This window comes from Falco biarmicus, chromosome 2, assembly GCF_023638135.1.
Source record: "Falco biarmicus isolate bFalBia1 chromosome 2, bFalBia1.pri, whole genome shotgun sequence".
Classification (NCBI taxonomy): Eukaryota; Metazoa; Chordata; class Aves; order Falconiformes; family Falconidae; genus Falco; species Falco biarmicus.
The window spans coordinates 119,427,016-119,450,345 of record NC_079289.1 but is presented as its reverse complement, the minus strand read 5'-3'; the positions used below and the strand labels follow the sequence as shown (position 1 = coordinate 119,450,345).

Sequence of the window (23,330 nt, the reverse complement as noted above, 5' to 3'; positions counted from 1 at the left end):
TTTTCAGGCTGTGAAGTCAGGGGAGCCGGTGGGGGCACAGGGGGTTGTGCGGGTTCCTGACAGTGATGCAGCAGAGGCTTTTCCTCCCAGAGCCAGAAGGAAGAGGTGAAGCCGCGGTTCGACGATGAGGCAATGATGCTCCATGCTCGTCTCAGGTCCTGGATTCATCCCACCTTCCCTCCGTCTCATAACTGAAGCTCCTATACTGAAATCCTCATTACCTGGGGAGATTTGGGTGGACAATGAAGTCTGTCTCAGGAGGTACACCTCCCTCTCCATGGCCTGGAGGACCCTGGGCCGAGGGGGACCGGGAAGGCAATACTCATGATAAGTACCCAGGTGAGGCAGGTCCAGGTCTGTGAGTCAGGAGCACCCTGACCACGAAACGGGCTCTGCAGACATTTCCCTTCACCTGCATAAAGGAGCGGAATTAAGTATTTAAGGTGCAGCCTCATGTCTTAAACCATTTTGATGAATATTCCACCTTGAATTTTTTTTCCTAAGGCTTTAATTACAGTCAAGAATGGCTGCGCTACCCACTGCAGTTCCCTTAGACCCAAAATTACAGAGCATTACATTAAAAAAAAAAAAAAAATGCTACGCACTGATGCTTAAAATTGAATGTCTTTTTTACTTACAGACACTAGCAGGTGTTGAGCAGGGGAGAAAAAAAAAAAAAAAAATCATGTACCAGGATAGTAAGTATGGTAGGGATAGACAAGAAATGTGAACAGTGCTCACACCTCCTCAGCTCTGTTGTGCCAAAACCCAAGCCCCACACAAGCTGTCTCCTTCACTCCCATTTGATGCCCCGTTTCAATTCCTGCTTAACTTCTGACCCCAGCCCCCCTTGGTCAGGCCCTCCATGCCTCCCAACCACTTTGTTTTAATCTTTCATACCTGACCTTATCAGGAAATGTGCTGGATATAACATGTAGCTGTTTTAAAAGATTCAATAAGCAGAGGCCGATGAGGACAGTGATGGAAGATGCACAACCTATGGAGAACGCCCCACGCCTCTGCCCCTTTAATGCTGATCCTGTAGCCCCACTGATTCTTCTGTCACTGTAGAGTACCCCAGGGTCTCATAATGTTCATCCTTTACATAAATTATAGAAACATACTCACTTTCCCTTTGGGAAGCGAGAGAAAGAAGCATTTTGATATTTTTTTTTTTTTTTTAATTGGTGGTGTTAGAAAGAGCTGCTGATGTGTGCCTGGGAAGAGAAGCCCTCTGCTGCGGCACTGAGTTGGGAAGAGGGAGAAGGCACTCGAGTGTTTCCGTGCTGTCCCTTGCACACTCTGCAGAGGTCCTATTTTCTCCCTTGTAGAGAAACCCTATTAAAAGATGATGATTTGATATGGAGGAGAGCCTTGTCCTTTAGGATATGGATTAAGATCACCAATTTATTTCTATGCTGGGCATTCAACGAATCTCAGAATCACAGTGTAACGATTTAGTCCTATCTGAACTTCCCTGTGCCACTTGGTCAACCCCAACCCCCCCAGTCCCTGCAGAATACACCTCATTTCAATATGCCATCCGTTTTGTTCCTACTGCAGACTTTCATTAGCTTACTCTTTATCTGCCCTGAAGTGTGTAATGATAATAGTGCTGCTTATACAGCTCCTTTCATTTTCAAAGCATTTTACAAACATTAACTAATTAATGAAGAAGGCAGAGCATCAAATAAAAAATTTTTTAATCTATTGCTGAACTGATATAGACAGATAATATGATTTGTTCACTACCTGAGCAGTTCAGAGGTGGACTTTAATTAATAGTGCTGGCCAATTTGACTGTCACTGATGATGGCAGAGAGAAAAAAAAAATCAGTTTATGTTTCTCCTACATGAGGTACCTTTTTTCAATTGAATTCATACTTCAAGGCTTCATTTATAATTAGTTCCATTGAGTGAGAATCCAGGAGCACAATATACTGATTTTCACAGAAATGAAGAAATTAAGATCCACACAATTATTTCCAAATCATCAAAATCTATGGATTTGACATTTCAGATGAAGAAATAATGTCATACTGTTTTGAAAGCTACTTTTGTGCAATTTCATGCTCTACAAAAAATCCATTTGGATACAGAACTGTAACACTTTGTGCACGCATCTCACTTTTTGGTTGATAATAATGGTTCAGCTTGGGGTTTTCCATCTTTGCTTTCAATGACCACCTGCCATCATCTTCTGCTGAGGAGCAAGAGAAACTGCCAATTTTTAACCAGAGTTAGAGTCACACGATCAAAGTAAAATAACTGGGGTGTGTGTGTGTGTGTGTGTGTGGAATCTGTTGGCGCTGTGATATGGCAGCAAAAAAGTGGTCTCTCAACTTCTTTTTGCAAATATTTATTCTCTGATTCATGATGCAGTAAGAGGAAGAACAAAAGAAGATTATCAAGCGGCGTTTCTTGTGGTGAATTTATTTATAGGTATTCAGAAAAAACTGAAGGGCTTGAGATGCCAGCACTGAAATGTGCAACTTTTTTGTCTCCAGAGTTACGGCATGTCTGTGCTGGTTAACCCGGCTGAAACCACGTGAGGCTGCTGAGCGGCGAAGTCTTGTTCTCCATCCAGAGGTGATTCTGTTTGGAATAGTTTTGCAACCTTTTCAAATGTGTGTTGTCCAGAGCAGACAGAGTTTGAACAGACCATGGAAAAGAGATGAATCATTCTGATATTATAAAAATAGTGCAAGACTTACTGAGTCTTTAAAAAAAAAAAACCAAACCCAATCCCCCATTTGGTTTGAATTAATGTGTGGGTTCCCATTACTCACGGCTGCTGGCAACTGCTGGCAGAGTGAATTGCAAAAACATGGGGGACGTTAGTACTAATTATTACTGTTTATTCAAATGCTATTACTGGAAGAATGCCTTTTGGAGAGTGGCAGTAGGCATGGGCAACGTGAGCTGCTGCTTGGGGCAGCAAGTGGGTCAGAGCCATGCCACCTGCTTTGCCTAATGCAGAGCACTGGACAGCCAAGATCGGGGTTTGTGGGGTAGCAACTACTGCTAGGGAAGGGGTTTCTCCAAGGAGTAGCAGTTGCTGGTCCTAGTCCAGCCATTCTCCTCCCCTAGCCGTGCCAGTGAGCATGTCTTTTCTGGGACCTTCCTTCCCTCTTCCTCTCCCAGCTCCATCCCTTCTCCTTTTTGTGCTCTTTGAACAGAGCAGCAAATTCTGGCCTTCACCCGCAGGGTTGCCAAACCCCGTCTTGCTAATGGGATCACAAAAGCTTGAGCCTTATATATAAATACAAATATTTTTTTATATGATAAATATATTTTATATATTCCTTCCATTCTGTTACTATGCTTTTAGAAGGATTCAGCCCTCCAGCCAAGGACCAGGAGCTGCACTGCATGACTGGAGTGACCAAACGCACAACAGTGAGCAGTCTAAGGCACGCTGCTTATTCATAGATGAATCAAAGTTATTTAGCAAATATTTGTGAATAAAGAATATCTTCCAAGGCGAGGTTCTCATCAGCAATTCATTAGCAGTAATGGGAACCTGATTTGTGACTCGTCTCTGCAGTAAGTGACCGAGTCGCTTTGAGCTCTCCCCATAGGGGTGGCCTCTTTGGAATGGCGTTTTGCTATGTGAAGATCAGGTTTTGTTTGTCTCTATATGATATCTGAGGCAGTAGATTTCATTCTTCATGGCAATATATCCACCACTTTATCAGGAGACTCTAGCTGCAACCAAAAACCAGTTTTAGAAATAAAACTTTCTGTCTCAGGATTACTGCAGTAATGAAGAAAAGTTTGAGACTGACAAGCTTGAGTCAAAGAGATCATTTCAGAAATGGACCCAGAAAACTTCTCTAAATTCTTTTTAATCTGGGTTGGGGGGAAGAGGCTTCTATATTTAATTTAATTCTTGATTTATGTGCAAATTGCTTGGCAAACAAGTTTATGCATTTTAATTACATTTCTAATGAAAAATATTTGCAGATGCACCTGTTTTCATGGCAAAGTGTAGATTGGGCTCGCAAAGCTAATATATATAATTTAGTAACTGTTGATTCAATGGTTTTGGTAGAACAGATATTGCTGGAGGAGAAAATGCTGTCACGTAATTTTTTTGCTGATACCAAGCTGCACAAGACACAGAGTGGCTGGGGCTGGTTGTTTGTGGGGACCCCAAGAGTAAAGCAGCCTGTGTGATGCATGTGACAGCAGAAACATCCCACAGTAACACAACAGGGCTGTTTTCTCTCAGAGTGGCGGGCTCACTGAAAGAGAACTGTTGATGCAAGCCCCCTAGTTCATGTGTGCAGAGACTTGCCAGGTGTATTTCCTTGCTGTTTCACCATGAGAACAACGGTTTTTGAAATATGTCATCAGTGTTGGCTCAGCTGGTTTCTGACTTGTGCTTTTCTTAGCAAAATGGTCCATGTGATGCCCCAGCTGGAGGCTGACAGTTTGACCCATATTGGTCGATACTTGACCCTAGGCAAAATGAGATGATGGGAAGTACCTTGTGCAGCGAGGGTTTGTTCCTACAGGAATCTCTGGGTGATAGGTTTAATTTTTACTGGTGCTGTATGATATGAGTTTTGCAAACCATGCTTGTTTCTGTTATTCAAAAGAAAATTCAAAGTAAAACGCTTAAATTAATGTTCACTGTTTATTTCTGCTTCATTATTTAAAGTGTTTATTCAGTACCACAATTTAGTCTTCACTGAGCTTGCAATGCATCTTGTATAGAATCGCCAGAACTATAATATAACATAAGCAAATCTAATGCTAAATGGTGCTTGTTAATGGTTGAAATTATAGTTTAGATCCTGAGAGTATAAAAGCATCATGAGATCCTTTGCACTTGGATATGGGTTTTGGAATTCATGTTAATGTTGATGAAATTTATGCTCAGGGATCTGGGAGAAAATATGCACCGTGAAAACGGGATGTCTCGTAGCTGTGCTTCACCACAATGCGTAGTGCTGAAACGATCCCCGCCTGTTGCAAGCCTCATTCAAGGCACAGTAATTATAGTAATTAATGGCATTGTAAAGCACTACTTATTTTTAGTAGGTGTAATTGCCAAGGATGATTCTTTTTAAAATGCTTTGAACTGCATTCTCTGTCAGTAAGCACAGAGGCTGTCAGATATTCTCTCCTAATTGAGAAAAACAAATCAGTCATCAAAGTCAAAATTCTTAGGAAAACTGGAGGCACAGTTCATGCTAAGAAGGGACTTGCTCACTCAGGAGTGACATTGATTGATTTTTAATGCGTCTGCTCGTGAAGTAAGATACTGTTTTAATACCTGAGCAAGGCTGTGACAAGCAATTGTGACAAGTGATGTACGGAGCTTCCCCCGTCACCCAGGTTCAGCTCAGATTGTGCTTGCAGGGGATAGCCTGAGCTTTCTAAAGATCAGTCCCTGACAGGTAAGGATCCTGTTTTCTTTGTGACAGGCTTGTTTGCTTCCTTCAGAAATGCACTGCAAGAAACTCTTACCATTTTTTTCTGCAGCTTAAATAGAATAAATACAAGAAGAACAAAGGAAATATCTAGGCATGAGAATGACTTTTGGTTGAACAAATTGGTTTCACCTCTGCAAAATCAAACAGAAGCATTGTGATTTTCTGTAGCATTTAAATGGCTAAGTAACACACAGCGGGGGAAAAAAAAGTAAAACCAGCTAAGTGAGGAATATATGAAATGATGACGGCAGGTATCCCAAACCCCAGGAGGCTTATGAGGAGAGAAGCAGTGAACAAATCGGAAAAACACAAAAAAAACCCTTTCCCATTGAGTTCCAAAACAGCTGATTTTGAAGGATAGAACAGAAGGTCAGGATGCCACAAAACATGATTTAGTAAAATAGTACAGGAGTTAAGTAAAGAAAGTAGCTATTAAAAAGGAATTAAACCCGAGAACAGTAGAATCCTAATGACACATACTCCTGGGGTGTGGATCCATCACGGTACTATCTCCATCAGTAGACCTGCCAGAGCTAGTGGGTGACAAGGTCAACAGTGTTTCATTGCGCCCAAATCCAGGGTGCAAACCACCCAAATGCAGCGTACCATTTCCTGACGTTTGAAGCCCATCATCTATCGCAGGGTATCTACAGCATCGATACACGCTTTTACAGGTGCTGAGGGCTAAGTCACCAGAACCTTGCTGGCTCGCAGGACACTAGCCCTGTGCCAGCTACCTGAAGACTCAGCTTTAAATAAGGGGGGGTTAGCTAAGAACCGAACGATTAAATTGCCATATATGACATAAAGGTAGTCACACCACACTGGTTTTATACCAGAGTAATTCGTCTGACTTAGAGAAATGTCTCCTGGTTTTTCAAGTGACTATAACTCATCAAAAGAGGAGCTGCTGTGTGGTGGGGCAGAGAGCAGGCTGCAGACCATGGGCTGGTTTAAACTGGGAAAGTTTAAGGGCAGTGCAGAGCAGTCTTTGAGAAAGAAACCACACAAGTCACAGTGAATGGGCAGCAAGAGTTTTGTGGGAATAGGTATTTACCGCGTTTGACTCCTTCTTCTTTTGTTTCCTTTTTAAAAGGTTAAGCACAAAGTCTGGGCAAGTCTGCCTGGAGAGGATGGGGTGGGCTGTAGCATGGAGCAGATGAGAAGTGTCGGTGTTGGTGCTGTCAGGGAAGCCAGCCCGCCCTGGCTGCAGGGCTGCGGGGAAGGGCCATTTGCTGCGTGATACTCCATTTTGTTGCGTGAAGCTCCGATTGGCTGCGTAATGCTCCAATTTGTTGTGTAATGCTCCGATTTGCTGCGTAATGCTCTGATTTGTTGCGTGATGCTCCGCTTTGCTGTGTGATGCTCCGATTTGTTGCGTGATGCTCCGATTTTCTGTGTGATGCTCCAATTTGCTGCATAATGCTCCGATTTGCTGTGTGATGCTCCAGTTTGCTGCGTGATGCTCCGCAGGGAGCAGCCAGCAGAGGAGGAGGGCTGTGCTGCAAATGAAGCCCCTGGGTTTGCTCAGCCAGCCACCTCCGACACTGTTCTCTGCAAGTTGTCCCAAACATCCATTGACACAGTGGCATGTATATCCAGCTAAGCTGGAGAGAGCCCGCAGTCGGTGGAGAATTCAAAGCATTTAGTTTCAGCATGCACCGAGTCCAAAGGTGCTTTTTTCATTGTCTGTTAGAGTTTGGGGTTTTTTTTAGTTTTTTGGTTGTATGGGGGTATTGTGTATGTGTGTGTGTCTGTGGTTGTTGTTTCTCAGAGGAAAGAAATCTGTCTCAGCTCACACAGGTGTTAGTATGTGGACAGAGTTAGCCTCAAAGCAGCCATGTAGGCTGACAGACTAGGAGCCCTTTTGTTGTTCTGCTCCGCTTCTGGTTTAATATCCACACCTCACGGAAACCCAGACACAAATAATGAGGAGGCGAATGGCAAACGCATTTGTGTCAATATTTCCATGTTCCGATGATTTCTTGAACAGGACTTTCCATGGCTGTGTTTGCAGATCAAAAAAAACTGCAGGGAATAATGCAAGTATACTAATGTGCTAAAAGCGATGGTCAACAAGTAAGGGCTCAGCACGTGTGCATTTTAATGAGGTGTTAATTGAGAGTAGGGTGAAGGTAAAGGGGAAGCTCAGAGAGGTAGTTTGTTGGATTTATGGAAGCCAGAACCATCTAAATGCTGGGATGTCTAATACAGAATAAGGACAAGTTCAGTTCTAGTTTTTCCTACTTCAGGCTGTTACAGTTACATTGGTTGGAACATTTGTAATTGATTTACTAAGAGCTATCACTCCAACTTCAAAAAAACCAGATGGGGAGTATTTAATTGCTGAAGCAGGGCCGCCCACATATTTACATATAGAAAACGAAGGAAGCAAAATATTCATTCTGACCATGTCCCATTCTTTAATCCTCCAGTTACACTGAAAGTTTGTCTGGTGCTTTGTTCCCAAATCACATCGCAAAACACTGAAGTCATTTTACAGCCTTTCCTTTTCCCCCTGAAGGAGTGTGGCAACACCATACTTCCATGTTTCAAGCGTTTCAACCAAGGAGAAAGTCATATGAAAGGCTCTCAAAAGTGCTACTTTATCTCTGTATTCACTATTCAGGCTTGAAAGCAAACCCTTTTTTGGCTGCCTCACAGAATAAAATATTTAAAGACATGACTTTGATTTCCTACTTTAAATAGAAAACAAAAGCACCGTTTTTAAGACGCTAAATCACTTTTTACTCTGATACTGCATTAGGCTCACTAGAGACTTGTGTCTGTCTCAATTTTCAAAGTACTGCGAGAGGTTTTAGTTTTGTAATTCCTCTTTGGCTGAATCCCTTATTCCCTGCTTTGAAATGTAGTAAAGCTGAAAAGTCAGTCCTGTGATAGCTGGGAATATTCTTGTGGGGTTTTTTCCTGCAAAACTAGCGTGTATGTAGCTAATGGGCGGGTTTTTGTGGTGCCCTTAATCTACATCTGTAAATTGAAATGAAGCACTGATTTTTTTTGCAGGGGGGAGTTATTTTTTTCCGCAGTGTAAGTCTCTCCCACATCTGCTCGGTCAGGGATAAAACTGACCCGTAGGCTCCGGCTGGCAAAGGGCTGCAGGAATTGGGCGCTTGTATGACGAGCAGATGAAGAGGAATCCCTGAGTGGCAGAAAGCCAGCATCAGTATTTTACTTACACGATCTCCTGGGCGATAATACCCTGAAGAAGAAACAAATGTAGCTGGAATAAGCATAACAGCATTTGCTGAATTATTGCCAGCCCATACTAAGTAAAGCAACTCAAAACTTTTTTTATAGGAGACCCAAGGTCCCCTTCCACCTGGCTGTTACTGGGGGGGTGCAAGGTCCCGTGTGATGTTAGGATCAACTTTGTCCCTTTATTCTGTCCCAAGCATGAGCAGGTAGAAAACCAACAACACTTTCAGCCTGAACCAAAGTGTCACTGGAGGGGCTGCGCTTTGTGCAAGCTCATCCTGCAGGGCTGGCAGGCACCCAGGACCCGCAGCACTGATGGCCCAGGTGGCTACTGGGTGTGGGCTGGCTTGGTGACAGCGTGGCTCTCAAATGGGGCACCTGAGCCCCCCTCAGCCCCCCTCAGAGCCGTTCAGCTTGCCCTGCTCTGGGGCAACGCTCCCACACAGCACCACGGGGGTCGGTGACCGAGCATCCTGGTAACGCAAGGTCTGGGTTTCTCTTTTGTTCAGTCTGGATGAAATCAATGGCATTACTGAGAAATGTAATACGGTTCAAAAGTTGTTTACTCCAAAAGCCTGTGGAACTTAATAGAATAAAAAAAAATAATTTTTATGCATAACAGGTTTTGAGCCACCTGTAGAATTCTCTGGCAAAAAAGTTATTCCCCATTTCACCAGTTTCAGGAAGTTATTTTGAAGTTGCTATTTTCTACAAAAACTTGGAGCGCTTATTAATAACCACAAAGGTAACAATCAACAAATAGAATAGAATATGGGTAGATACACCAGCAGGAAAAAAACCCCAAGCAGAATGAGCAAAGGTTCATAACTCTTTTTCTCTCCCACATTACTCCTGCAGCTGCCTCACCTAGACCCGCCCCCTGCACTCTGCCTCTGGTCCGGGGGCATCCCAACTTACTGTGGTGTTAGCAGCTGGCCTGGAAGCAAACCATTCATTTCTTTAAACAGCCAATAGCTTATACTGTTAAAATGGCTTTTTTTTTTTTATTTTAGTTTTACTTACTTTCTGTAATCTGAAATTCCAGTATTAAAAGTTTAGAAAACCTCAAGGTTCAACATAGTGGAATATAACTACAGGTGTGCTGGAGACTGGGCTTTTGACATCCATTTTGAATAAATTCCATTAACGTTTTCTAGGTTATACTCACCTACAACATGCAAAATCATGGTATGCCAGGATCTGCTCTGGGAAAGAAAGGGTTGGCCAATAATAGATTTCACTTTTTGAAAATGAGAAGAAAAAATAATATTCATGAAACGTGGTACAATAATAATTACATGGAATTGGTGTGCAAATGATAATGTGTGATTGAATACCTCCTTTACTGGAGATTCTACTACTATGGTAACAGACAAAAAGCCTAATATATTCTGACTAATCAGGATTGATGTTAATTAAAGAAGAGTTCAAGATAATGACTTCTCATTACTATGTGATAGCTAGAAATAGATTGTTCTACCTCTAGGTAAAATAACCAATTAGATAACTTCTGTTTTTAAGGACTTCTTTTTTGAGAAGTCTTATCTCATCCTCTGTTCTTTTTCTGTTGTCAAAATATTAATATGTACATGTCTGATTTTTATCGCTGCTCATCTAGATGCACTTCTTTCAGTGGTTCTCAGACTGCATTATTCTTGTACTTCAATGGATTTATTTTTTCCTGTTGCTGTAAGGAAAGCACAGCTTATTGGTTAAAAAATAAACAAACACAGAGACACTAGGAATAAATCCTTGGGTTATACACTGGAAAATACAGATAATGTGAAGCAAAGGCAGAGTTGAATCCCTCACAGAAGTGGTAGAGATTCCTTCGGAAAAGGAAAAAAACCCTTCAGTTTTGTCTTTCTAGTTATTTGACTGCCCTGATAGCAGAACTCAGGGATAGTAAAACCCCCATTTGGGAGGTGTTGCCCATTTCTGCAGATAGTAAAAAGCAAGAAGGCAAAAAGCCTCTGAAAAAGCATTGGCTTTCCAATCTTTTCCTAAAAGCACCATGAGCGGTGGTTTCAGCATCATCACTCACGTTTCTCATTGGTGAGGGCGTAAGGAAAGCAGGAGCCCCTCCAGAGCCTAGGTGCTGATGACCTGGCACCAGCAGAGCTCCTCGGCAAGGAAAGCAAAAGAGGCTTCGTTTCAGTGACTGGTTCCACCAGATTTCTTCTTTTTCCTGTTCTGCCTTTCTTGGACACTAGATTTTTTAAAAAAGTTCGAGAACCAAGGGCATTAAACAAGGTGGGCTGCATCATCATCAGCCTATAATCATCCTGAACAGTCAAAGGACGCAGGCTGAAGTTCTGCCTTCCTCTGCGCCCCTCCCCAGGGCGACCCCAGCACTGCAGCGGCTGGTGCAAGGGCAGATCGGGAGTCACACTCGGTGGAATTAAGCTGTTGTAATTTTGAAAGAAACATTTAAAAATGATGGTTTGGTGATACTAAGCATTTAACAAATGCTTTCTGGAAGCGCGTACAGTCATTAGAGCTGTGCAGAACCAAATAAAACTGAAAACTTACTGGACAGGAGGTTTCACTGAAAACCAGGCTTACAAATTGTTTGGAAAATCCGGTTCAAGACTTTAACAAGCAGGATGAGCTTTGAGAGAAAACGAGCTGAATTTTCAAAAAACATAGTGTTTCGGGGGGGGGGGGGGGATAGTTGTAATTAAGCTACAAGAGCTTCCAGGACACTGCCTATTACTACACAGAATACATTGGCTTTGTTTAAGAATTCCTTTGAAACCAGAGATTTATTCAAACCCAGAAATACCAGGTGATGCTTAAGGTGCACAGATACATGTGAAATAAAGCAAGAGGTGGTCTGCTGCAGTGCACAAGGAAAACAAAACCTGTGATCACAACAAGAAGGCGATGGCATATGCAAATAGCAAAGGAAAAAGACTGATGAGTTTACCTGTTCCTGTTTGTGCTTACATAAAACTGTTCCTTACAGTATGTCCTTCACCGTTTTGTTTTGCCTTGCTGTAAATTCCACTAGAAAACTCCGATAAGCAGGACCTCATGAAGCCCATGCAATCTATTACAAATGGTTGGAGAGAAACTGGTTTAGAAACTATTAATTTGCTTAAGAATGAAATGGAGTGAAGCACCAAAACACTAATGGAAACGGAGTTTGTATTAAGTGTGGAAATGTAGCAATATGTCTTTGAATATAGTGTATAGATTAGAAACAGAAACGTTCTCAGACAAAAGGGAAAATATGTTTATGTTATCTGTAAGGATAGAATAAGGAACCATTTGCATCAAAGGAATTAATGAGTTCGCATTGTATCCCTGGATTCACTGTGTTCCATGATACAGCTGCTTCGAACTGAATAGCAAATGCACTGTTCCCTAAAAGCAGAATTTGTTGCCACCTGAAATAAATCTAAAATGTTGACTAACTACTGTCAACAGAAGGCCAGTGGCACACAGCTGAGACATTAATCACACACAAATTCTCCAGCCAGGTCTTTATAACGTTTTACAAAATTGGGCCAAGCTATAAAGGGATGAACAGGGCCCTTTCAAACTCACCTGTGTTGCTTTTTAATAAGGATGTCAGTGTAGACTCTTCTAAATTGGATGATGAGATAGCTCCTTGAGTTTTGCTACTTTAACTCATTTAAAGAAAGTAGAAACTAGTGTGTGGGAGACATCTGGTGACATATAGGGATTCCAAAAGCACTTGAGAAGCTTGAAAATAATTTAATTATCCTTGTATCACACTGGTTTTCCTCCTGAGCTCCTGGGAACTGTACAGTTACCATTGTGTTCATCCTAGAATATTTAAGGCCCCTGCCTAGCAAACCCTTGGTTTACAGTGAGATTTCTGTTTTATCACATAAATTATTGCCATAGATTGAAGATCTAATGGAAGTCTTTTCAGCTTTCACCAAGTACCAAGGAACATGCATCGTCTTTGATGAAGAAGGGGCAAGTATAAATGTTAGGTTACAGTCATTATCTGACTGGGAGAAAAATAATTAATGCCATATTCTGTACCAAGAGAGCTTCAGAACAAACAAAAAACAGTTGGCTTTAATGAAGAAGCTGAAGCAAGAGAAGGTTACTTAGCAAAAAGGTGAATTAAGGTGCTGTTGGAAATCTCATTAGTGAAAAACAGAGTCAGACGATGAAATAGAAATAACAGTCCACTAATAACTTTCTTAAGTTACTTAGGTGAAAGAGAAAATCATCTTCAGTGTATTTCTTTATGAAAGAACAGCTCAAGCAATATATCCCAATTTCAATACAGTCTGTTTTGTTCATAATACGCTTTTCTGATTCCAGATTAGGCTTTTCAGCAGACGAGCAATAAGCACCCTGCTGCTCCTGTGTTACCACTCCTGGCAAGACACAGAATGTCAATAAGGACACTGCCTCCGAAGTGCCGCAGCAAGGAAGGAACTACGGCTGCCTCGTGTGGAGTACGCTGAGTTAGAGCCGGTCCATCCCAGTAGCTGCTGACAATCCAAGCAACATGTTACTGGTAAGAAAATTAGGATAACCCAACTAAGCCATGATTTCCAAGGAGTTGCTTGCCATCAGATTGCGGCATGGGATTGTTCCTGGGTAAATGTCCTCAGTGATGTCTTCACACCCAGACTTGTTGTGTCATTCTGTCCAACCATGACAGTGAGTTTATTTTTCCAAAGCTTAAGAGCTTAGCAATTTCTTTTTACTTTTTATTCCCTCCCTCCATCTTTCCCTTTCTTCTTCCTGTCATTTTCAAGCACAAGGAATGATTCGTCTCCCTTCTTTCTTGTGACTTTCTACCTCAGGTGAACTAAGCAGAAATGGAACCATCATTTTTTGAAGAGAAGGGGTGTGATGGAGATTTGTGGGGTTGGTCTTTATCTTCAACATGCTCTTGTCTCAGTTGCAGTTTCCTAGAAGCCAGCGTATTCTTCACAACATTTTCACAGACATAGCTTGCAATTTCCCTTTTCACATTATTGATTCCAAGCATTTCTTGGATACATCTGTAGATGTTGAAAACACTGAAGTCAATAACAAGCTTGGGTAGTAGAGTGAACAGCGCTAGAAAGGACCGTAAACAAACTCTAACACTGGTCTTACAAACCAAGAATAGAACACAGCAATAGCCCTCATCTCTATTTTATCTTTCCATGCAGCGAGAAAACTTAGCATATCTGAAAGCAGTTAATGAAAGCAGTATAAAACTAAATCTACTGTGGCTTGTGGCCAGCCAAATATGCAGTAATAAGCCTGTTAAAATCAACAAAAAGTACTTGGAATTGGCCAAGAAGCATGCTACTTTGGACGGACTGGAGGGTTGTATGTAGAAAAGGAATGAGACCAAAACATTGCATTACAGGAAAAATGTGATAGTGGAAAGAAAAGCAGTAGGGCTTCGGCTATGATTTTTAGCTATGTTCTTTAATGCAGCAATTAGAATGGGAGTCAGGAAATACCTCTGTAATCGCTGACATGATCTCAAGCAAAACGCTTGCCATCTGGAGTTTTGGTGTTCCTACCTGTAAAATCTGAGAAACACCTGGAAATTCACAAGGGAGAGGTGCTATATATAACATCGAGAATATGCTGTTCAGAAGGGCTCTGCCTATGGGCCGTATGTGATTCTTCACTCATTGGCCCAGGTCCTTCTGAAATTAAAGATTAAACTAAACCCAGCAGCTCAGATTTTAGTCCCTCGGAATTGTAAGGGTCAGGAAGCTTTGTATTTGAGCGTGCAACTGCATGTAGAGCTGGAGGGAACCTAAAGAAAAAATAAATCCTTTGAATTACCAAGTCAATAGAGATGTCACGTGCTGTGGTTTTGGCCTGCTTAGTTATGCGGGGTGCGCGGAGTCCTGTCTGCTGTCCTGGGAAAGAGCTGTCAGAATGAGTAGAAGATAGTCTACAATGCTGTATAATGGAAATATTTGCCAAACTTGTCGTTATTTTTCCCCTTTCGTTTTGACCATCTTCAATAACTTGCAGTTTTCAGAGGACCAGGGAAGGCACTCTGAAATGTCGATACTGGTGTTTCTCTGTCCCAGCCTTGCCGTGCTGAGCAGGAGCAGCATCGCAGAGCGGTCTCTTGTGCTGAGTCGTGCTGCTGAGTCCCACCAATGTGCTGCAGTGAGGACAGTTTTCTGCCATTCATTCCCTAAGCCAGAAAGAAAAGAAAGTGATTCTGGCTGGTGCCAGAGTCCCATATGGAGAAAACTCTGTGGGAAATTTCTAAAGGGTGGTAAGGAAAAAACTTAGGATGAGCTGATGGGTTCACTGCTGTGGCTGAAGTTATAAAAAAAAACCCAGTCTTAGTCCCTGGGTGTACTTCGGGAATTCAGCCGTCCATTTATCCAGCTGAATTAAACTGCTGAAGCTCCGCTGATTTCAGGAGAATTGATGAAGATGTGACAATTTGCCTTGGCTGATGAGATGGCCTGGGATACCGCTTTTGATGCCGAGAGGGAGCTCAGTCTGCTGAAAAAAGAGCTGTCAGCATGTCGTAGTGTTTGTAGGATTCGGTGCATAATGTCACTTCGAGAGACGGTAAGGGGAAAAGGAGCCACTGAAAAGCAGCGGCTGTGGGCAGCAGGCCAGAAGCAATCATTTCACTGCCGTATCCATTAAAAGAAAAAGGGGGGGGGGGGGGGGGGGGAACATCTGCGGCAGCTAAATTGGTATAATAAAGTCAGCAGACGAAAGCAAAAAGATCAGAAGAAAAGAAACACAAAACATAGAAAAATGAAACTGGAGAAGTTTAAACGTGCTTTTTATTTCCAGAAGTTTGCAATGGAAGAGGAGGGAGGAAGATATTTTATTAAAAAAATATGAAGAGTCGAGACTGTTTCCTCCTCCTGTGAGGAAACTGCTGGCAGAAGGAAGCCAGAGCTGTAGCACAGAGTATTTCTCGACGCTCCCAGCCATGGGAGAAAGAGAAACCCTGTCACAAGAGAGACCAGGGCATGGCTGGGGCTGGAGAATCTCCAGCGAGGTGCCATGATTTCCACCAGTTCTGTTTCTTTTGCCTTTAGGGTGACACTTTTTAAAAATGAGCTTCCAACTACTTTTCGCGAATGACTTCATGGCACATTTCACAAACGTGTTGATCCTTGTGTCCTGGCAAAATTCCAGTTTGGATAATTGCATCTGCATTGGGTAATTACATCTGCATAAGCTTAGCTAGAGATGCCATCCAGAGCACAGGAAGGATCCTGCACACAAGCTGCTGGCCTCAACTTTGAAAAGAGAGCTTGAAGTTTGTGTGTTGTTAAATGGTCTCGCGATTTTTAACCCAAGGGTGGCAAAATCAGGGTGACCGTGTTGCTGTCGGCTTACCGTGTGCTAATTAATTGAAGTCTGCAGAGTGCTTTTACCCCCTTCAGCGTAAACAGGGCCACATACATGTATGCTGCTTCACAATGAAAAGAGTAGGGTGCATATACGAGGGAAAGTAAAAAAAAGCAAAGCAGGAAAGGGTAAAGCTATAGAAGAGAAAGAGAGAGGCTGAAAGAAAAATGGCAAAGAAAAACTCATTGCATGCATTGTGTCACATCCAAGCTTCTACAAGTAGCCTGTGATATTATTATTACAAGAAAATATAAAAAAATTGATGGAAGGCTTGCATAAAATTTATTTTTCCTATTTTATTTTAAGGCTATTAATATACTACTGTACATTGCACTTAAAATACAGAAGCAGAACTTTGCTAGCTATTGTTCAAATACATGTGATGCTTGCTGCCTGTCGTGAAGTTCCAGCGCGCATCCTTATACAAGGTGACATTTGAAGGCACAAGACCTCACTGAAGTTCAGTGCTGCTGACGCTGAGATTTTCTCAAAATACTTGTAAATATACTGGGTGTTTGTTGTATTCAAACATTTATTCATATTATTGTGGAGGAAATGCACATATTTATGAATCGTGGGGTCTGCTTATAAATATCTAATTGTATATTTACAACTGGCATCATCAATAGGAAAGATCCATGTTGGCCAGTGGAACTGGTGCTGCTCTGATCGCCATCAACTGAATTCATGGATCACTGACGTGCCGATGTCCAGTTCTGTTAGCCAAGGAAGCTTAGGGTACATAGAAAAAATTAATTCTGAAAGAAATTTGTTTAAAAAACAGTGTGTATTGTATAGGACACTTTTTGGGGCGGGCTGCTGAAGAACAGACTGGAAAGGGGATAACTTGCTAAAGTATGTTTTTGATACATGATTGTCGGTTTTTGTCAGATTGTCAGAACCAGGCAACTCCTCTTGTGATGAAATAAATCCAAATAACAAAAGCCTCCCGATATAAATAGACTATTTGCACTTAAATCATTTTTAGGTCTAGCCTACCTGGCTGTGTCTGGTTCCAGAAAATGGAATCAGCCACCCAGACTAGTGCCATGTTTTCTCTATGGTGGCTTTAGCCACAAATCTATCGTTTAAAAGAAGGAAGGGGCAGAACAACTCGTATTCCCACCCCACCCCACCCACCCACCCTTATTTATTGCTGTGCTATAAAATGTGATGGTTGTGGTTTTGTTTTCCATGAATTAGTCATATTCAGAGCATCCTGCTTTGCGGATCCTGTTGCATCACATTGCCCCGAAGCATCTTCTGGGTTAAGTCAGCATTGCCAAGACTGAGGAAGTCAGAGCTCTGTGTGGAACTCCTTCAGACCTTTGGATGCCATAAAATGCTGTCAGTCAGGATTGTATGCACTGGGAACATCAGGCACCTACATCCTTTTGAAGGTTTAGCATCTGGAATGTTTCTGATCCCAGCCTCATTAGTCAGCAGTCCATGCTATTGATCATAAATAGCAGAGATATAGAAAGGATCCTAACGCAATAGGTTGAGCAGTGTGTAATAAGGTCAGGCCTTTGGTACAGGATGCATAGTCATAGACCCAACTGCATTCTGCTGAACTGTAAATAATTCAGGAGTGCAGTCCCTCTGTTCAATAGGGAATGGTAAGTAGTCAGTTGCGAAGATAATTCACGTCTTAATGGGGCTCAGTCATGCTCTGGAGGTGCCTGTGGCCCTGGACAACAGAGGGTTCCTCTGGTGATTATATATTTAAAGCACTTCAGTTCAGCGAGTCTCTTAAGCCACAATTTTAAAGCCAGAAGGATGAATTCTGTCCAGCGGGTGGACCTCTGGTGCACAGTAAGCCACAGAATTTCACCAAGCGTCATCGCTTGTGCACCAAGCCTTCCGCCTGAACTGGAGCATATCTCTTAAAAAGATCAGCGGGAGAAACTGCCTGTTTAAAACCAGGATGTTCGGTTTTATTATTATAGTTACAGCATATTTCCTAAAATTGTTGGAATGCCAGATGCCACTTTGGTGAACTCCAGATGGCGGAACTTTAATCAGTAGTGAGATGTGATTTACTAGAAATGCTCCTTTACAGCAAAAGTAGGTCTTAGGCTTCTTCTTTCCTTAAGTTTTTTGCTTTGCTCTTCCGACTACGCTTTTAAAGTTACTTCGCTGTACAAATTTACAGTAAGTATCACTATTGTAAAAAAGTACCACAGACCTAAATATTGTTTGCGATGCAGGATGAGAAGCAGTACAATTCTTTATTATAAGGGCTACCCAAGAATCTAGAACATCAGACTATCTTTTTTTTTTTTTTTTTTTTTTATTTTATTTTATTTTTCAGGCTGAAAGCCGACTTTTGTTTAGTGTTCACAGTATGCCTTAAAGTACTTTCCTCCACTTCTCAACCTCAGGGTATTTTTTCATATGGTAACAGCATGCATAGTTTTAAATATTTGCATAAGGACCAGGTTCTCTGGTCTGCTTTGTTTTGTGCTGCCTGCAGCTTCCCAGCTGGGGTTTCTCCGTTGATGAGAGAGCATAAAATCAAAGATAGCACTCTTCTTCTTTCCCCTTTCCAGCCCACTCGCAGAGGCAAAGCAGTGGGCAGCAGCCAGAACACGATGCACTGCTATACCCATCTGTCCTGTATTCTCTCTGATCACATCTATCATCTTTATTCAAGGAGATGGATCTGCTGGAAGGAACCGGAAAGATCTGACTGCATCTTTCTATTGTGGAAGACTTTTATACTATTCCTTTCAGCTAGAAATGCAACCCAATAATAATGTGTCCTATTTCCTCTTATGGGCCTCAGGAATTACATGATGCTGCAGTGTCGTAGAGAAAGAGTGGAAGGGAGCAGCAAGCTGATGTGATTCCCCAATTACGCCTCCATAGAGCTTATATGTTTAACCACCATTGCTCTTTTTTTTTTTTTTTCTTTTTTTTAGACTCATAAGTCTGTGTGAACATCGTTCAGAAGGTGCAAGACATTACTGGTGAGAATTTTAACTATTATAACCTGTTAAGATAGCTAGAAATAATCTGGGGATGCGGGGGTCATTTACACCAAGAAGTTATATTTTCCAGCTCATAATAGCACAAATATGAAGAGCCAAAGCCAACCTTACAGCATGTATAACTTTGAGTGCCCTGGAGTTCCTCCCACCATGAATTCTGGGGTGCAAACTCTTGCTTTCGTGGGCTGCATCTGCCGTGTGGTGCTGGGTTTAACATGGCTCGTGCAGCTTCCGTGCCCACTGAGCAGTGGCCGTGTGGGCTGATGCAAAGCCCAGGCACCCACATACCTGTCCTGTTCTTCAGGTGGATCCTTAGCTCTGTGCTGCCATAGTTGCCCGGGGTATCAGCAACAACAGCTTTAATGCAGAATTTAATTAAGTTTATATTATTAAATCATTTAAATTATTTTTTTAAATAAATTAAAGAGATTTAATGCAGAAGAGGCCACGGAACAATTGACTATCAGAAGTAGCTGTAGTAACAGCTGCAAATGTCTGACGTAGATTTACGGAGGGACTCGCGGGGCGTTACGCCAGCGACCTGCTGCCCTGCCAGCCTTATTCCCCCTCTGGGCACTCTGAAGCTGTGTCCACACCTGACGGCAGACCCCTAAAAACGCCAGCTAGGTCAGAAATAGGGGTGAGGTCAACTCTACAGATGGGTTAAAGGCAACTGATCTCCCCATTTCTGCCTCTCTTCATTTCTCTCGGATAAATAAATCCTGTTACAGCGAGAAATTCAGCGTATTGATTTGGTCTTACCTAATATTTGTTCTCCCTAACCCTCAGTTACAGGGGTCAATGAACAGAACATATGTTGAAAGAAGAAGCAGAAGAGCCCTGAATGGTCAGGTTGGATGATCACCATTCGGACTGAACTCTCTGAGCCTCTGCCTCTCTACTGACATCATATGGCATCTTTCATCCCCAAATATCTCATTGCTGAATGCCTTGTAAAACTTGACCTGCCTTTCGACAAATGACTTCATGCCGTGCTGAAACACAGCTCCTCCAGGACTGCAAAGTCCTGCCCACTGAGGAGCGCGTTGCAGCATGAATGAAGATCAGATGAATCCTGCGTTGTCCGACATGTTCCAGGAGACATTTGGGTCAAGATTTTGGGGCTGAACCTCCATTCAAGCCACAAGGTTGATTGTATAGTTAAGGACAAGAGGTATTCATGAGATCAGTTTTACACCTCCCCTGAAGCGTGCCATCACTCCCATCCTTTCTCAGGGTATGGAAATATAGAATCATAGAATCATTTAGGTTGGAAAAGACCTTCGAGATCATCAAGTCCAACTGTTAACCTAGGACTGCCAAGTCCACCATTAAACCACGTCCCTAAGCACCGCATCTACGCAGGGTGTAATGAGGTTGTTAGTTCAGTATCACTAATAACAGCTGATCATGTAATTCTGCCAGGACCTGCAACTTTGTAGGTTTATCTCGGAAGTTACTGATTCTAACGCTAGTCCTTCCCCCAGCTGCCTTTTGCAAATCGATAAAATCTCAGCTTTCAGTAACAATACGGTAAAAGTGCACTTTCTTTGTGCTGTGTATCTTCTGCTGCTACACCAGTAACCAACCATTTGTCATATAATCAGATCCTTGCTGAACTATATGCCATCTGTGATCAAATGAACGATGAATAAATTCAGACTGCAATTTTAGCTAGCCTATTTTTTGTTCATATTTCGTTCTTAGTAGATTTGAGTCTTTTTGACCTTGTGAAAAATGGCTGCGTTGGAACTAAAAATGTGTTTTATTTCTAGATAATGGACTATGCCAACTTCCATTTCTTTTGGAATTCAATAGAAACTGTTTGGTATATCAGAACATTTTCTACATCCTTATTTACTTTTTCTTCCTTTCAGACTATGCTCTTTGATATAGCTAAAACTCCAATCTTTGCTCATATCTCCTGGCTCCAGCAATTCTTTTTTGATTTCCATTGTTTTCCGTGTGGCAGGAACTCTTGCTGTCATTTAGTTTTCCACTCGTGTAGCTATGAGCTAACAAATTACACCAATTTCTTGAGGCCTTCCGAGCTAAGTGAATTTGGCTCAATCTTTCTCAGCTATCAGCCCTTCCATTATTGTTAGGGAATGCTTCAGTGATATTTATTTGTCATTCTGGTAATGCAAGTTCTTTTGCTTTGATGCTGAGACTCTGAAACCTGGATGCCTGACAACATAGCACTTCCTCCAGAAAGAGTCTAATTAGAATGTGCTAATGCAATGACCCTTGGTCACTTGCAGCCCCTGAAGACATCTTCTACGGATATCTGGTTTTGTTGCATGTCAGCTTTCAGCAAACCAAAAAAGGGTTGGATTTCCTTACAACACTGTGCAAGGGGTGGTGTGGGCCTTTACGCAAGGCAAGAACCATCCCTTCCAAAGCTGCTTGGAAACAGTGCGCTCTCCGCGGCCCTTGGGAAAGATGCAGGCTGCTCCTACCCCATGATGTGGCCGCTGAGCTTTGTGCAGCTGCTTATCAGGCATTTTCTGCAGCTTTTTTAATGATCTGATTTGCATGTTTACCTATATTGTGTGCACAGCCATAAACATTGGTTTTGCTAAACAGTGTTTTGGCAGAAGTGAACGGCATCAGATGGAGACTCGAAATGCTCGACAGAAATCCCTGAGGCAGAAACAGCAGATGTGGGGAGGCAGAAATTGCAGCAAGCCTCATAAGGAGACTGGGCAAGGACCTTTGGGAAGACCTGCATCAGCCAGGGGAGCCTGAGATGGATACAGTTGCTTAGCAGAGGGGAACCCCCCCACCAGCTTCATGCAGGTTGTCATTAGCTTCTGTAACTCTTGGCTTTTCTGTCGGGTCCCGTCATCCCATTCTGTTGCCTTCCTAGCCCCTCAACTGTGTCTGTTTTTCTCTAGCTCTTCTCATTTACTTCCCATTAATATTTTCATTTCAGTTTTGCCTCAGCACAGGATCTCACCAGACTTCCCCTTTCCACCTCTGCTTCTCCCCGTTGCTGCTGTTTCTCCCACTTTCTTTTTTGCATGGCTCCTGTTCTTTCCTCTCAGTTCCTCACCACAGGTTTTGCCCTGCTGATGTGTGGTGGTGACACTGTAACGCTGTTCCTGTCTCAACCTGTCTCACAGAGGGAAGAAACGTCTTTATATGACTCGAGCTGCCAGGAGACCCATGGGAATCCAAAGGACTGTTTAGGGCAATCCGTAGACTTTGCGCTTCATGAAGGTGAGCCTTCATGTGCCTCAGAGCCCTCTGGTGCCTGATTTGAACTTCCAAATATGCCCACTTGCTGGAAGCCCAGTCAGATAGAGAGTACGTATAGACTCGTTAAGAAGTGCCAGAGGGAGAGCAGGAGGAGTGAGCATCCGCCTGAGTGCCACACGGAGTGCATGACGACTGCCAGGTCTTCGTTAGGCTTTGAACATAGAGCTTCAGGTAGCTGTAGCTTGGGTCACACTTCCAGTGAATATTCTTCATTGGTAGCAGGGGACAGACAGCTCCATCAGAGGTGTAGCACACCAGAGATGTGGACGTGATGGAACCTGTCATGCTAAAGCAATTCTATGACACAAAATAGCAGAACAGGTGCTATACCATTCCCCTCCCTCTTAAGCACAGAGGGGAGAACATCTTCATATGACTCGAGCTGCCAGGAGACCATGGGAATCTAAAGGACTCTTTAGGGCAATCGGTAGACTTTGTGCTTCGTGAAGGTGAGCCTTCATGTGCCTCAGGCACAGGGGTTTGCAAACACTGAAGGTGACTCACTGACAGCTTAGGCTGCCAGTATGAGCTGCGCTATGGCAAAAGAGGTGAACCCAAGCCAAAAGATAAAGACATATGCTGTCTGACCAGCCAGTGTAGCATATGTGGTGGGGAAGGGCTCTTGGGATGTTCCCCCACAGACTTTGCTTGAAGAGAGTAGGATCTTCTCTGCCATTGCACGGTATGTAAGTTGTGACTCCTGAATTTTTCCCTGTTAATACTTCTTATATAGTATGTTACGGCTGGTAAACCACCCTTAGAAAAGATAACGTTCAGCAGTGTGAGTTCTTCAGCCTTACTCAAATCTAACTACCTCATAGCAAAACATGTTCAACAGGCAAATGAGAGTGACCTGGTGCCACACACATTGGCCAGCTGGCAAGGGGGTGCCCCCTAGAAATGTGCTAGGTGGATTGCTTCGTTTTCCTTCTGCACCATCATAGGAAAGTTCAGAAGGGAGCAAAAGGCCACCTAATCCATCCTGTGACCACAAAGGAAGATGAACTGTCAGTAACTAGTCATATGGGTTGGTGGTGTTCTTCTTTGCTTCTAGTCTGTAAGAGGTTAGAAATTA

At 42.7% G+C, this 23,330-nt stretch overlaps 1 long non-coding RNA gene across 1 annotated transcript in view; it reads left to right on the top strand.

Moving 5' to 3' along the window:
- LOC130144718 (uncharacterized) overlaps window positions 1–21,028 on the top strand; it is a 48,687-nt gene extending 27,659 nt beyond the window's left edge. The window contains exons 6-8 of the long non-coding RNA XR_008820226.1: window positions 12,969–13,167; window positions 18,926–18,973; window positions 19,784–21,028. This is a non-coding gene — a long non-coding RNA (uncharacterized LOC130144718). The remainder of the gene's footprint in view (window positions 1–12,968; window positions 13,168–18,925; window positions 18,974–19,783) is intronic.
- Window positions 21,029–23,330: the final 2,302 nt, after the last annotated feature.